The sequence below is a fragment of the Cavia porcellus genome, unplaced genomic scaffold (genome assembly GCF_034190915.1).
Source record: "Cavia porcellus strain 051 isolate PalLab524CR breed Dunkin Hartley unplaced genomic scaffold, mCavPor4.1 scaffold_9, whole genome shotgun sequence".
Classification (NCBI taxonomy): domain Eukaryota; kingdom Metazoa; phylum Chordata; class Mammalia; order Rodentia; family Caviidae; genus Cavia; species Cavia porcellus.
This window is the reverse complement of record NW_026947492.1, coordinates 94,763,349-94,777,866: the sequence shown is the minus strand read 5'-3', so window position 1 is coordinate 94,777,866 and position 14,518 is coordinate 94,763,349.

The following is a 14,518-nucleotide window of genomic DNA, read 5'->3' as shown; positions in this document are numbered from 1 at the left end:
AGAACACAGGAAATAGGATTCAGGAAATAGAACTCAGGAAGTAGAACACAGGATGTCAGATTCATGAAATAGGCCCTATGAAAGAGAGCACAGGAAGTTGGATTCAGGAAATCGAACTCAGGAAGTAGACCACACGAAAAAGCATTCAGGAAATAGGCCTCAAGAAGGAGAACACAGGAAGTAGGATTCAGGGAATACAATTACGGAAGTAGAACACAGGAAGCAATATTCAGGAAATAGGCCTCATGAAGCAGAATCCAGGAGCTAGGATTCAGGATATAGAATTCCTCAAGTAGAACAAAGGAAGTAGGATTCAGGAAACAGAATTCCAGCAGTAGAACACAGGAAATAGGATTCAGGAAATAGAACTGAGGAACGAGAACACTGGAAGTAGGATTCAGGAAATAGAACTCAGGAAGTACAATGCAGGATGTAGTATTCTGCAAATAGGCCTCATCAAAGAAAGCACAGGAAGTTGGATTCAGGAAATAGAACTCAGGAAGTAGAACACAGGAAGTAGGATTCAGGAATACAACATAGGAAGCAGAAAACAGGAATTCAGATTCAGAAATAGAACTCAGGAAGCAGTACACAGGGAGTAGCTTTCAGGAAATAGAATTCCGGAAGTGGAACACAGGAATTAGGAGTCAGGAAATGGAACTCAGGATGTAGAACAAAAGACTAAGATTCAGCAAATAGAACTCAGGAAGGAGAACACAGGGAGTAGGATTCAGGCAATAGAATTCCAGAAGTCGAACACAGGAAGCAGGATTCAGGAAATAGAATTCCAGAAGTAGAACACAGGAATTACTACTCAGGAAATCGGCCTCATATAGAGAACACAGGAAGTAGGATTCAAGGAATAGAATTCCGGAAGTAGCAGACAGGAAATAGAACTCAGGAAGTAGAACACAGGAAGTAGCATTCAGAAAATAGAACTTAGGAAGTAGAACAGAGGAAGTAGGATTCAGGAAATAGAATTCCATATGTAGAAAACAGGAAGTAGGATTCAGGAAATAGGTCTCATTAAGGAGCACACAGGAAGTTGGATTCAGGAAAGAGAACTGAGAAAATAGAACACAGGAAGTAGAATTCAGGAAATAGAACTCAGGAAGTAGAACACAGGAAGTAAGATTCAGGAAATAGGTCTCATGAAGGAGAGCACAGGAAGTTGAATTCAGGAAATAGAACTCAGAAAGGAGAACACACGTAGTAGGATTCAGGAAGTAGAATTCCGGACAGGAATTAGGATTCAGAAAATAGAATTGCCTAAGTAGAACCCAAGAAGTAGTATTTAGGAAATAGGCCTCATGAAGGAGAACACAGGAAGTGGGATTCACAGAAAAGAATTCTGGAGGTAGAACAAGGGAAGTAGCATTCAGGGAACAGAATTCCGGAAGTAGAACACAGGAAGTAGTATTCAGGAAATAATCCTCATGAAGGAGAATATAAGAAGTAGGATTCAGGAAATAGAATTCCGGAAGCAGGAAACAGGAAGTAGTATTCAGAAAGCATTCATGAAGGACAACACAGGAAGTAGGATTCATGGAATAGAATTCCAGAAGTAAACACAAGAAGTAGGATTCAGGAAATAGAATTCCGGAAGTAGGACACAGGAAGTAAGATTCAGGAAATAGCACTCAGGAAGGAGAACAGAGGAAGTATGATTCAGGAAATGGAATTCCGGTATTAGAGCACACGAATTTGGATTCAGGAAAAAGAATTCCGGAAGTACAACGTGGAATTAGGATTCACGAAATAGAACTCAGGAAGGAGAACACAGGAATTAACATTCAGGAAATAGAACTCAGGAAGGAGAACACAGGAAGTAGGATTCAGGAAACAGAATTCCAGAAGTAGAACACAGGAAGTAGTATTCAGGAATTAATCCTCATGAAGGGTAAAATTGGAAGTAGCATTCAAGGACAAGGAATCCCGAAGTAGAACACAGGAACAAGGATTCAGGAAATAGAATTCCGGAAGTACAACATAGGAAGTAAAATTCAGGAAATAGAATCCCGGAAGTAGATCTCAGCAAGTAGGATTAACAAAAGAGAATTGCGGAAGTACAACACTGGAATTTGGATTCACAAAATTCAACTCAGGAAGGAGAACACAGGAATTAACATTCAGGAAATAGAACTCAGGAAGGAGAACACAGGAAGTAGGATTCAGGAAACAGAATTCCGGAAGAAGAACACAGGAAGTAGAATTCAGGAAATAGAACTCAGGAAGTAGAACACAGGAAATAGGATTCAGGAAAAAGAATTCCTGGACTACAACACAGGAAATAAAATTTAGGAAATAGAATTCCCAAAGGAGAACACACGAAGTAAGATTCAAGAAACGAAACTCAGGAAGGAGAACACAGGAATTAGGATTGAGGAAATAGAACTCAGGAAGTAGAACACAGGAAGTAGGATTCAGGGAATACAATTCCAGAAGTAGAACACAGGAAGTAGTATTCTGTAAATAGATCTAAGCAAGTAGAACACAGGATGTAGGATACTGGAAATAGGCCTCATCAAAGAGGGCACAGGAAGTTGGATTGAGGAAATAGACCTCAGGAAGCACAACAAAGGAAGTAGGATTCAAGAAATAGTATTCTGGAATTAGCACACAGGAAGTAGGGTTTAGGAAATAGGATTCTGGAAGTAGAACACAGGAATTAGAATTCAGGAAATAGATCTTAGGAAGTAGAATACAGGAATTCAGAATAAGAAATAGAACTCAGGAAGAGAACACAGGGAGAAGGATTCAGGAAATAGAATTCCGGAAGTATAACACAGGTAGCAAGATTCAGGAAATAGAATTCCGCAAGTAGAACACAGGATGTAGTGTATAGGAAATAGGTCTCATGAAGGAGAACACAGGAAATAGGGTTCAGGGAATAGAATTCCGAAAGTAGAACACAGGAAATAGGTTTCAGGAAATAGATCTTATGGAGTAGAACTCAGGAAATAGAATTCAGGAAATAGAATTCCTGAAGTAGAACACAGGAATTACGATTCAGGAAATAGAATTTAGGAAGCACAACACAGGAAGTAGGAGTCAGGAAATAAAACTCCGGAAGCAGAACACAAGAAGTAGGATTAAGGAAATAGGACTAATGATAGAAAAGACAGGAAGTTGGATTCGGGAAAGAGAAATACAGAAGTACAACTTGAGAAGTAAGTTTCATTAAATAGAACTCCTTCCTGAGTTCTATTGAAGGACAACACAGGAAGAAGGATTCAGGAAATAGAACTCAGGAAGCAGAACACAGGAAGTAGGATTCATGAAATAGTCCTCATGAAGGAGAGAACAGGAAGTTGGATGCAGGAAACACAACTCAGGAAATAGAACACAGGAAGTAGGATTCCGGAAATAGAATTCTGGAAGGAGAACACAGGAAGTAGAATTTAGGAAATAGAATTCCGGAAGTACAACACAGGAAGTAGGATTCAGGAAATAGATCTGAGGAAGTAGAACACAAGAATAAAATTCAGGAAAGGTAACTCAGGGAGTAGGTCACAGGAAGTAAGATTCAGGAAGTAGAACTTAGGAAGTAGAACACAGGATTCAGATTCAGAAAGAGAACTCAGGAAGCAGAACACAGGGAGTAGGATACAGGAAATAGAATTCCAGAAGTGGAACACAGGAAACAAGATTCAGAAAATAGAATGCCGGAGGTAGAACACATGAAGTAGTATTCAGGAAATCGGTCTCATGAAGGAGAACACAGGAAGTAGGATTCAAGGAATAGAATTCAGGAAATAGAACACAGGAAATAGGATTCAGGAAATAGAACTCAGGAAGTAGAACACAGGATGTCAGATTCATGAAGTAGGCCCTATGAAAGAGAGCACAGGAAGTTGGATTCAGGAAATCGAACTCAGGAAGTAGACCACACGAAAAAGCATTCAGGAAATAGGCCTCAAGAAGGAGAACACAGGAAGTAGGATTCAGGGAATACAATTACGGAAGTAGAACACAGCAAGCAATATTCAGGAAATAGGCCTCATGAAGCAGAATCCAGGAGCTAGGATTCAGGATATAGAATTCCTCAAGTAGAACAAAGGAAGTAGGATTCAGGAAACAGAATTCCAGCAGTAGAACACAGGAAATAGGATTCAGGAAATAGAACTGAGGAACGAGAACACTGGAAGTAGGATTCAGGAAATAGAACTCAGGAAGTACAACGCAGGATGTAGTATTCTGCAAATAGGCCTCATGAAAGAAAGCACAGGAAGTTGGATTCAGGAAATAGAACTCAGGAAGTAGAACACAGGAAGTAGGATTCAGGAATACAACATAGGAAGCAGAAAACAGGAATTCAGATTCAGAAATAGAACTCAGGAAGCAGTACACAGGGAGTAGCTTTCAGGAAATAGAATTCCGGAAGTGGAACACAGGACTTAGGAGTCAGGAAATGGAACTCAAGATGTAGAACAAAAGACTAAGATTCAGCAAATAGAACTCAGGAAGGAGAACACAGGGAGTAGGATTCAGGCAATAGAATTCCAGAAGTCGAACACAGGAAGCAGGATTCAGGAAATAGAATTCCAGAAGTAGAACACAGGAATTACTACTCAGGAAATCGGCCTCATATAGAGAACACAGGAAGTAGGATTCAAGGAATAGAATTCCGGAAGTAGCAGACAGGAAATAGAACTCAGGAAGTAGAACACAGGAAGTAGCATTCAGAAAATAGAACTTAGGAAGTAGAACAGAGGAAGTAGGATTCAGGAAATAGAATTCCATATGTAGAACACAGGAAGTAGGATTCAGGAAATAGGTCTCATTAAGGAGCACACAGGAAGTTGGATTCAGGAAAGAGAACTGAGAAAATAGAACACAGGAAGTAGAATTCAGGAAATAGAACTCAGGAAGTAGAACACAGGAAGTAAGATTCAGGAAATAGGTCTCATGAAGGAGAGCACAGGAAGTTGAATTCAGGAAATAGAACTCAGAAAGGAGAATACACGTAGTAGGATTCAGGAAGTAGAATTCCGGACAGGAATTAGGATTCAGAAAATAGAATTGCCTAAGTAGAACCCAAGAAGTAGTATTTAGGAAATAGGCCTCATGAAGGAGAACACAGGAAGTGGGATTCACAGAAAAGAATTCTGGAGGTAGAACAAGGGAAGTAGCATTCAGGGAACAGAATTCCGGAAGTAGAACATAGGAAGTAGTATTCAGGAAATAATCCTCATGAAGGAGAATATAAGAAGTAGGATTCAGGAAATAGAATTCCGGAAGCAGGAAACAGGAAGTAGTATTCAGAAAGTATTCATGAAGGACAACACAGGAAGTAGGATTCATGGAATAGAATTCCAGAAGTAAACACAAGAAGTAGGATTCAGGAAATAGAATTCCGGAAGTATGACACAGGAAGTAAGATTCAGGAAATAGCACTCAGGAAGGAGAACAGAGGAAGTATGATTCAGGAAATGGAATTCCGGTATTAGAGCACACGAATTCGGATTCAGGAAAAAGAATTCCGGAAGTACAACGTGGAATTAGGATTCACGAAATAGAACTCAGGAAGGAGAACACAGGAAGTAGGATTCAGGAAACAGAATTCCAGAAGTAGAACACAGGAAGTAGTATTCAGGAATTAATCCTCATGAAGGGTAAAATAGGAAGTAGCATTCAGGGACAAGAAATCCCGAAGTAGAACACAGGAACAAGGATTCAGGAAATAGAATTCCGGAAGTACAACATAGGAAGTAAAATTCAGGAAATAGAATCCCGGAAGTAGATCTCAGGAAGTAGGATTGACAAAAGAGAATTGCGGAAGTACAACACTGGAATTCGGATTCACAAAATAGAACTCAGGAAGGAGAACACAGGAATTAACATTCCGGAAATAGAACTCAGGAAGGAGAACACAGGAAGTAGGATTCAGGAAACAGAATTCCGGAAGAAGAACACAGGAAGTAGAATTCAGGAAATAGAACTCAGGAAGTAGAACACAGGAAATAGGATTCAGGAAAAAGAATTCCTGGACTACAACACAGGAAATAAAATTTAGGAAATAGAACTCCCAAAGGAGAACACAGGAAGTAAGATTCAAGAAACGAAACTCAGGAAGGAGAACACAGGAATTAGGATTGAGGAAATAGAACTCAGGAAGTAGAACACAGGAAGTAGGATTCAGGGAATACAATTCCAGAAGTAGAACACAGGAAGTAGGATTCTGTAAATAGATCTAAGCAAGTAGAACACAGGATGTAGGATACTGGAAATAGGCCTCATCAAAGAGGGCACAGGAAGTTGGATTGAGGAAATAGACCTCAGGAAGCACAACAAAGGAAGTAGGATTCAAGAAATAGAATTCTGGAATTAGCACACAGGAAGTAGGGTTTAGGAAATAGGATTCTGGAAGTAGAACACAGGAAATAGAATTCAGGAAATAGATCTTAGGAAGTAGAATACAGGAATTCAGAATAAGAAATAGAACTCAGGAAGAGAACACAGGGAGAAGGATTCAGGAAATAGAATTCCGGAAGTATAACACAGGTAGCAAGATTCAGGAAATAGAATTCCGCAAGTAGAACACAGGAAGTAGTGTATAGGAAATAGGTCTCATGAAGGAGAACACAGGAAATAGGGTTCAGGGAATAGAATTCCGAAAGTAGAACACAGGAAATAGGTTTCAGGAAATAGATCTTATGGAGTAGAACTCAGGAAATAGAATTCAGGAAATAGAATTCCTGAAGTAGAACACAGGAATTACGATTCAGGAAATAGAATTTAGGAAGCACAACACAGGAAGTAGGAGTCAGGAAATAAATCTCCGGAAGCAGAACACAGGAAGTAGGATTAAGGAAATAGGACTAATGATAGAAAAGACAGGAAGTTGGATTCGGGAAAGAGAAATACAGAAGTACAACTTGAGAAGTAAGTTTCATTAAATAGAACTCCTTCCTGAGTTCTATTGAAGGACAACACAGGAAGAAGGATTCAGGAAATAGAACTCAGGAAGCAGAACACAGGAAGTAGGATTCACGAAATAGTCCTCATGAAGGAGAGAACAGGAAGTTGGATGCAGGAAACACAACTCAGGAAATAGAACACAGGAAGTAGGATTCCGGAAATAGAATTCTGGAAGGAGAACACAGGAAGTAGAATTTAGGAAATAGAATACCGGAAGTACAACACAGGAAGTAGGATTCAGGAAATAGATCTGAGGAAGTAGAACACAAGAATAAAATTCAGGAAAGATAACTCAGGGAGTAGGTCACAGGAAGTAGGATTCAGGAAGTAGAACTTAGGAAGTAGAACACAGGATTCAGATTCAGAAAGAGAACTCAGGAAGCAGAACACAGGGAGTAGGATACAGGAAATAGAATTCCAGAAGTGGAACACAGGAAACAAGATTCAGAAAATAGAATGCCGGAGGTAGAACACATGAAGTAGTATTCAGGAAATCGGTCTCATGAAGGAGAACACAGGAAGTAGGATTCAAGGAATAGAATTCAGGAAATAGAACACAGGAAATAGGATTCAGGAAATAGAACTCAGGAAGTAGAACACAGGATGTCAGATTCATGAAATAGGCCCTATGAAAGAGAGCACAGGAAGTTGGATTCAGGAAATCGAACTCAGGAAGTAGACCACACGAAAAAGCATTCAGGAAATAGGCCTCAAGAAGGAGAACACAGGAAGTAGGATTCAGGGAATACAATTACGGAAGTAGAACACAGCAAGCAATATTCAGGAAATAGGCCTCATGAAGCAGAATCCAGGAGCTAGGATTCAGGATATAGAATTCCTCAAGTAGAACAAAGGAAGTAGGATTCAGGAAACAGAATTCCAGCAGTAGAACACAGGAAATAGGTTTCAGGAAATAGAACTCAGGAACGAGAACACTGGAAGTAGGATTCAGGAAATAGAACTCAGGAAGTACAACGCAGGATGTAGTATTCTGCAAATAGGCCTCATGAAAGAAAGCACAGGAAGTTGGATTCAGGAAATAGAACTCAGGAAGTAGAACACAGGAAGTAGGATTCAGGAATACAACATAGGAAGCAGAAAACAGGAATTCAGATTCAGAAATAGAACTCAGGAAGCAGTACACAGGGAGTAGCTTTCAGGAAATAGAATTCCGGAAGTGGAACACAGGAATTAGGAGTCAGGAAATGGAACTCAAGATGTAGAACAAAAGACTAAGATTCAGCAAATAGAACTCAGGAAGGAGAATACAGGGAGTAGGATTTAGGCAATAGAATTCCAGAAGTCGAACACAGGAAGCAGGATTCAGGAAATAGAATTCCAGAAGTAGAACACAGGAATTACTACTCAGGAAATCGGCCTCATATAGAGAACACAGGAAGTAGGATTCAAGGAATAGAATTCCGGAAGTAGCAGACAGGAAATAGAACTCAGGAAGTAGAACACAGGAAGTAGCATTCAGAAAATAGAACTTAGGAAGTAGAACAGAGGAAGTAGGATTCAGGAAATAGAATTCCATATGTAGAAAACAGGAAGTAGGATTCAGGAAATAGGTCTCATTAAGGAGCACACAGGAAGTTGGATTCAGGAAAGAGAACTGAGAAAATAGAACACAGGAAGTAGAATTCAGGAAATAGAACTCCGGAAGTAGAACACAGGAAGTAAGATTCAGGAAATAGGTCTCATGAAGGAGAGCACAGGAAGTTGAATTCAGGAAATAGAACTCAGAAAGGAGAATACACGTAGTAGGATTCAGGAAGTAGAATTCCGGACAGGAATTAGGATTCAGAAAATAGAATTGCCTAAGTAGAACCCAAGAAGTAGTATTTAGGAAATAGGCCTCATGAAGGAGAACACAGGAAGTGGGATTCACAGAAAAGAATTCTGGAGGTAGAACAAGGGAAGTAGCATTCAGGGAACAGAATTCCGGAAGTAGAACACAGGAAGTAGTATTCAGGAAATAATCCTCATGAAGGAGAATATAAGAAGTAGGATTCAGGAAATAGAATTCCGGAAGCAGGAAACAGGAAGTAGTATTCAGAAAGTATTCATGAAGGACAACACAGGAAGTAGGATTCATGGAATAGAATTCCAGAAGTAAACACAAGAAGTAGGATTCAGGAAATAGAATTCCGGAAGTATGACACAGGAAGTAAGATTCAGGATATAGCACTCAGGAAGGAGAACAGAGGAAGTATGATTCAGGAAATGGAATTCCGGTATTAGAGCACACGAATTCGGATTCAGGAAAAAGAATTCCGGAAGTACAACGTGGAATTAGGATTCACGAAATAGAACTCAGGAAGGAGAACACAGGAAGTAGGATTCAGGAAACAGAATTCCAGAAGTAGAACACAGGAAGTAGTATTCAGGAATTAATCCTCATGAAGGGTAAAATAGGAAGTAGCATTCAGGGACAAGAAATCCCGAAGTAGAACACAGGAACAAGGATTCAGGAAATAGAATTCCGGAAGTACAACATAGGAAGTAAAATTCAGGAAATAGAATCCCGGAAGTAGATCTCAGGAAGTAGGATTGACAAAAGAGAATTGCGGAAGTACAACACTGGAATTCGGATTCACAAAATAGAACTCAGGAAGGAGAACACAGGAATTAACATTCCGGAAATAGAACTCAGGAAGGAGAACACAGGAAGTAGGATTCAGGAAACAGAATTCCGGAAGAAGAACACAGGAAGTAGAATTCAGGAAATAGAACTCAGGATGTAGAACACAGGAAATAGGATTCAGGAAAAAGAATTCCTGGACTACAACACAGGAAATAAAATTTAGGAAATAGAACTCCCAAAGGAGAACACAGGAAGTAAGATTCAAGAAACGAAACTCAGGAAGGAGAACACAGGAATTAGGATTGAGGAAATAGAACTCAGGAAGTAGAACACAGGAAGTAGGATTCAGGGAATACAATTCCAGAAGTAGAACACAGGAAGTAGGATTCTGTAAATAGATCTAAGCAAGTAGAACACAGGATGTAGGATACTGGAAATAGGCCTCATCAAAGAGGGCACAGGAAGTTGGATTGAGGAAATAGACCTCAGGAAGCACAACAAAGGAAGTAGGATTCAAGAAATAGAATTCTGGAATTAGCACACAGGAAGTAGGGTTTAGGAAATAGGATTCTGGAAGTAGAACACAGGAATTAGAATTCAGGAAATAGATCTTAGGACGTAGAATACAGGAATTCAGAATAAGAAATAGAACTCAGGAAGAGAACACAGGGAGAAGGATTCAGGAAATAGAATTCCGGAAGTATAACACAGGTAGCAAGATTCAGGAAATAGAATTCCGCAAGTAGAACACAGGAAGTAGTGTATAGGAAATAGGTCTCATGAAGGAGAACACAGGAAATAGGGTTCAGGGAATAGAATTCCGAAAGTAGAACACAGGAAATAGGTTTCAGGAAATAGATCTTATGGAGTAGAACTCAGGAAATAGAATTCCTGAAGTAGAACACAGGAATTACGATTCAGGAAATAGAATTTAGGAAGCACAACACAGGAAGTAGGAGTCAGGAAATAAAACTCCGGAAGCAGAACACAGGAAGTAGGATTCAGGAAATAGGACTAATGATAGAAAAGACAGGAAGTTGGATTCGGGAAAGAGAAATACAGAAGTACAACTTGAGAAGTAAGTTTCATTAAATAGAACTCCTTCCTGAGTTCTATTGAAGGACAACACAGGAAGAAGGATTCAGGAAATAGAACTCAGGAAGCAGAACACAGGAAGTAGGATTCACGAAATAGTCCTCATGAAGGAGAGAACAGGAAGTTGGATGCAGGAAACACAGCTCAGGAAATAGAACACAGGAAGTAGGATTCCGGAAATAGAATTCTGGAAGGAGAACACAGGAAGTAGAATTTAGGAAATAGAATACCGGAAGTACAACACAGGAAGTAGGATTCAGGAAATAGATCTGAGGAAGTAGAACACAAGAATAAAATTCAGGAAAGATAACTCAGGGAGTAGGTCACAGGAAGTAGGATTCAGGAAGTAGAACTTAGGAAGTAGAACACAGGATTCAGATTCAGAAAGAGAACTCAGGAAGCAGAACACAGGGAGTAGGATACAGGAGATAGAATTCCAGAAGTGGAACACAGGAAACAAGATTCAGAAAATAGAATGCCGGAGGTAGAACACATGAAGTAGTATTCAGGAAATCGGTCTCATGAAGGAGAACACAGGAAGTAGGATTCAAGGAATAGAATTCAGGAAATAGAACACAGGAAATAGGATTCAGGAAATAGAACTCAGGAAGTAGAACACAGGATGTCAGATTCATGAAATAGGCCCTATGAAAGAGAGCACAGGAAGTTGGATGCAGGAAATCGAACTCAGGAAGTAGACCACACGAAAAAGCATTCAGGAAATAGGCCTCAAGAAGGAGAACACAGGAAGTAGGATTCAGGGAATACAATTACGGAAGTAGAACACAGCAAGCAATATTCAGGAAATAGGCCTCACGAAGCAGAATCCAGGAGCTAGGATTCAGGATATAGAATTCCTCAAGTAGAACAAAGGAAGTAGGATTCAGGAAACAGAATTCCAGCAGTAGAACACAGGAAATAGGATTCAGGAAATAGAACTGAGGAACGAGAACACTGGAAGTAGGATTCAGGAAATAGAACTCAGGAAGTACAACGCAGGATGTAGTATTCTGCAAATAGGCCTCATGAAAGAAAGCACAGGAAGTTGGATTCAGGAAATAGAACTCAGGAAGTAGAACACAGGAAGTAGGATTCAGGAATACAACATAGGAAGCAGAAAACAGGAATTCAGATTCAGAAATAGAACTCAGGAAGCAGTACACAGGGAGTAGCTTTCAGGAAATAGAATTCCGGAAGTGGAACACAGGAATTAGGAGTCAGGAAATGGAACTCAGGATGTAGAACAAAAGACTAAGATTCAGCAAATAGAACTCAGGAAGGAGAACACAGGGAGTAGGATTCAGGCAATAGAATTCCAGAAGTCGAACACAGGAAGCAGGATTCAGGAAATAGAATTCCAGAAGTAGAACACAGGAATTACTACTCAGGAAATCGGCCTCATATAGAGAACACAGGAAGTAGGATTCAAGGAATAGAATTCCGGAAGTAGCAGACAGGAAATAGAACTCAGGAAGTAGAACACAGGAAGTAGCATTCAGAAAATAGAACTTAGGAAGTAGAACAGAGGAAGTAGGATTCAGGAAATAGAATTCCATATGTAGAAAACAGGAAGTAGGATTCAGGAAATAGGTCTCATTAAGGAGCACACAGGAAGTTGGATTCAGGAAGGGGAACTGAGAAAATAGAACACAGGAAGTAGAATTCAGGAAATAGAACTCAGGAAGTAGAACACAGGAAGTAAGATTCAGGAAATAGGTCTCATGAAGGAGAGCACAGGAAGTTGAATTCAGGAAATAGAACTCAGAAAGGAGAACACACGTAGTAGGATTCAGCAAGTAGAATTCCGGACAGGAATTAGGATTCAGAAAATAGAATTGCCTAAGTAGAACCCAAGAAGTAGTATTTAGGAAATAGGCCTCATGAAGGAGAACACAGGAAGTGGGATTCACAGAAAAGAATTCTGGAGGTAGAACAAGGGAAGTAGCATTCAGGGAACAGAATTCCGGAAGTAGAACACAGGAAGTAGTATTCAGGAAATAATCCTCATGAAGGAGAATATAAGAAGTAGGATTCAGGAAATAGAATTCCGGAAGCAGGAAACAGGAAGTAGTATTCAGAAAGTATTCATGAAGGACAACACAGGAAGTAGGATTCATGGAATAGAATTCCAGAAGTAAACACAAGAAGTAGGATTCAGGAAATAGAATTCCGGAAGTATGACACAGGAAGTAAGATTCAGGATATAGCACTCAGGAAGGAGAACAGAGGAAGTATGATTCAGGAAATGGAATTCCGGTATTAGAGCACACGAATTCGGATTCAGGAAAAAGAATTCCGGAAGTACAACGTGGAATTAGGATTCACGAAATAGAACTCAGGAAGGAGAACACAGGAAGTAGGATTCAGGAAACAGAATTCCAGAAGTAGAACACAGGAAGTAGTATTCAGGAATTAATCCTCATGAAGGGTAAAATAGGAAGTAGCATTCAGGGACAAGAAATCCCGAAGTAGAACACAGGAACAAGGATTCAGGAAATAGAATTCCGGAAGTACAACATAGGAAGTAAAATTCAGGAAATAGAATCCCGGAAGTAGATCTCAGGAAGTAGGATTGACAAAAGAGAATTGCGGAAGTACAACACTGGAATTCGGATTCACAAAATAGAACTCAGGAAGGAGAACACAGGAATTAACATTCAGGAAATAGAACTCAGGAAGGAGAACACAGGAAGTAGGATTCAGGAAACAGAATTCCGGAAGAAGAACACAGGAAGTAGAATTCAGGAAATAGAACTCAGGAAGTAGAACACAGGAAATAGGATTCAGGAAAAAGAATTCCTGGATTACAACACAGGAAATAAAATTTAGGAAATAGAACTCCCAAAGGAGAACACAGCAAGTAAGATTCAAGAAACGAAACTCAGGAAGGAGAACACAGGAATTAGGATTGAGGAAATAGAACTCAGGAAGTAGAACACAGGAAGTAGGATTCAGGGAATACAATTCCAGAAGTAGAACACAGGAAGTAGGATTCTGTAAATAGATCTAAGCAAGTAGAACACAGGATGTAGGATACTGGAAATAGGCCTCATCAAAGAGGGCACAGGAAGTTGGATTGAGGAAATAGACCTCAGGAAGCACAACAAAGGAAGTAGGATTCAAGAAATAGAATTCTGGAATTAGCACACAGGAAGTAGGGTTTAGGAAATAGGATTCTGGAAGTAGAACACAGGAATTAGAATACAGGAAATAGATCTTAGGAAGTAGAATACAGGAATTCAGAATAAGAAATAGAACTCAGGAAGAGAACACAGGGAGAAGGATTCAGGAAATAGAATTCCGGAAGTATAACACAGGTAGCAAGATTCAGGAAATAGAATTCCGCAAGTAGAACACAGGAAGTAGTGTATAGGAAATAGGTCTCATGAAGGAGAACACAGGAAATAGGGTTCAGGGAATAGAATTCCGAAAGTAGAACACAGGAAATAGGTTTCAGGAAATAGATCTTATGGAGTAGAACTCAGGAAATAGAATTCAGGAAATAGAATTCCTGAAGTAGAACACAGGAATTACGATTCAGGAAATAGAATTTAGGAAGCACAACACAGGAAGTAGGAGTCAGGAAATAAAACTCCGGAAGCAGAACACAGGAAGTAGGATTCAGGAAATAGGACTAATGATAGAAAAGACAGGAAGTTGGATTCGGGAAAGAGAAATACAGAAGTACAACTTGAGAAGTAAGTTTCATTAAATAGAACTCCTTCCTGAGTTCTATTGAAGGACAACACAGGAAGAAGGATTCAGGAAATAGAACTCAGGAAGCAGAACACAGGAAGTAGGATTCACGAAATAGTCCTCATGAAGGAGAGAACAGGAAGTTGGATGCAGGAAACACAACTCAGGAAATAGAACACAGGAAGTAGGATTCCGGAAATAGAATTCTGGAAGGAGAAC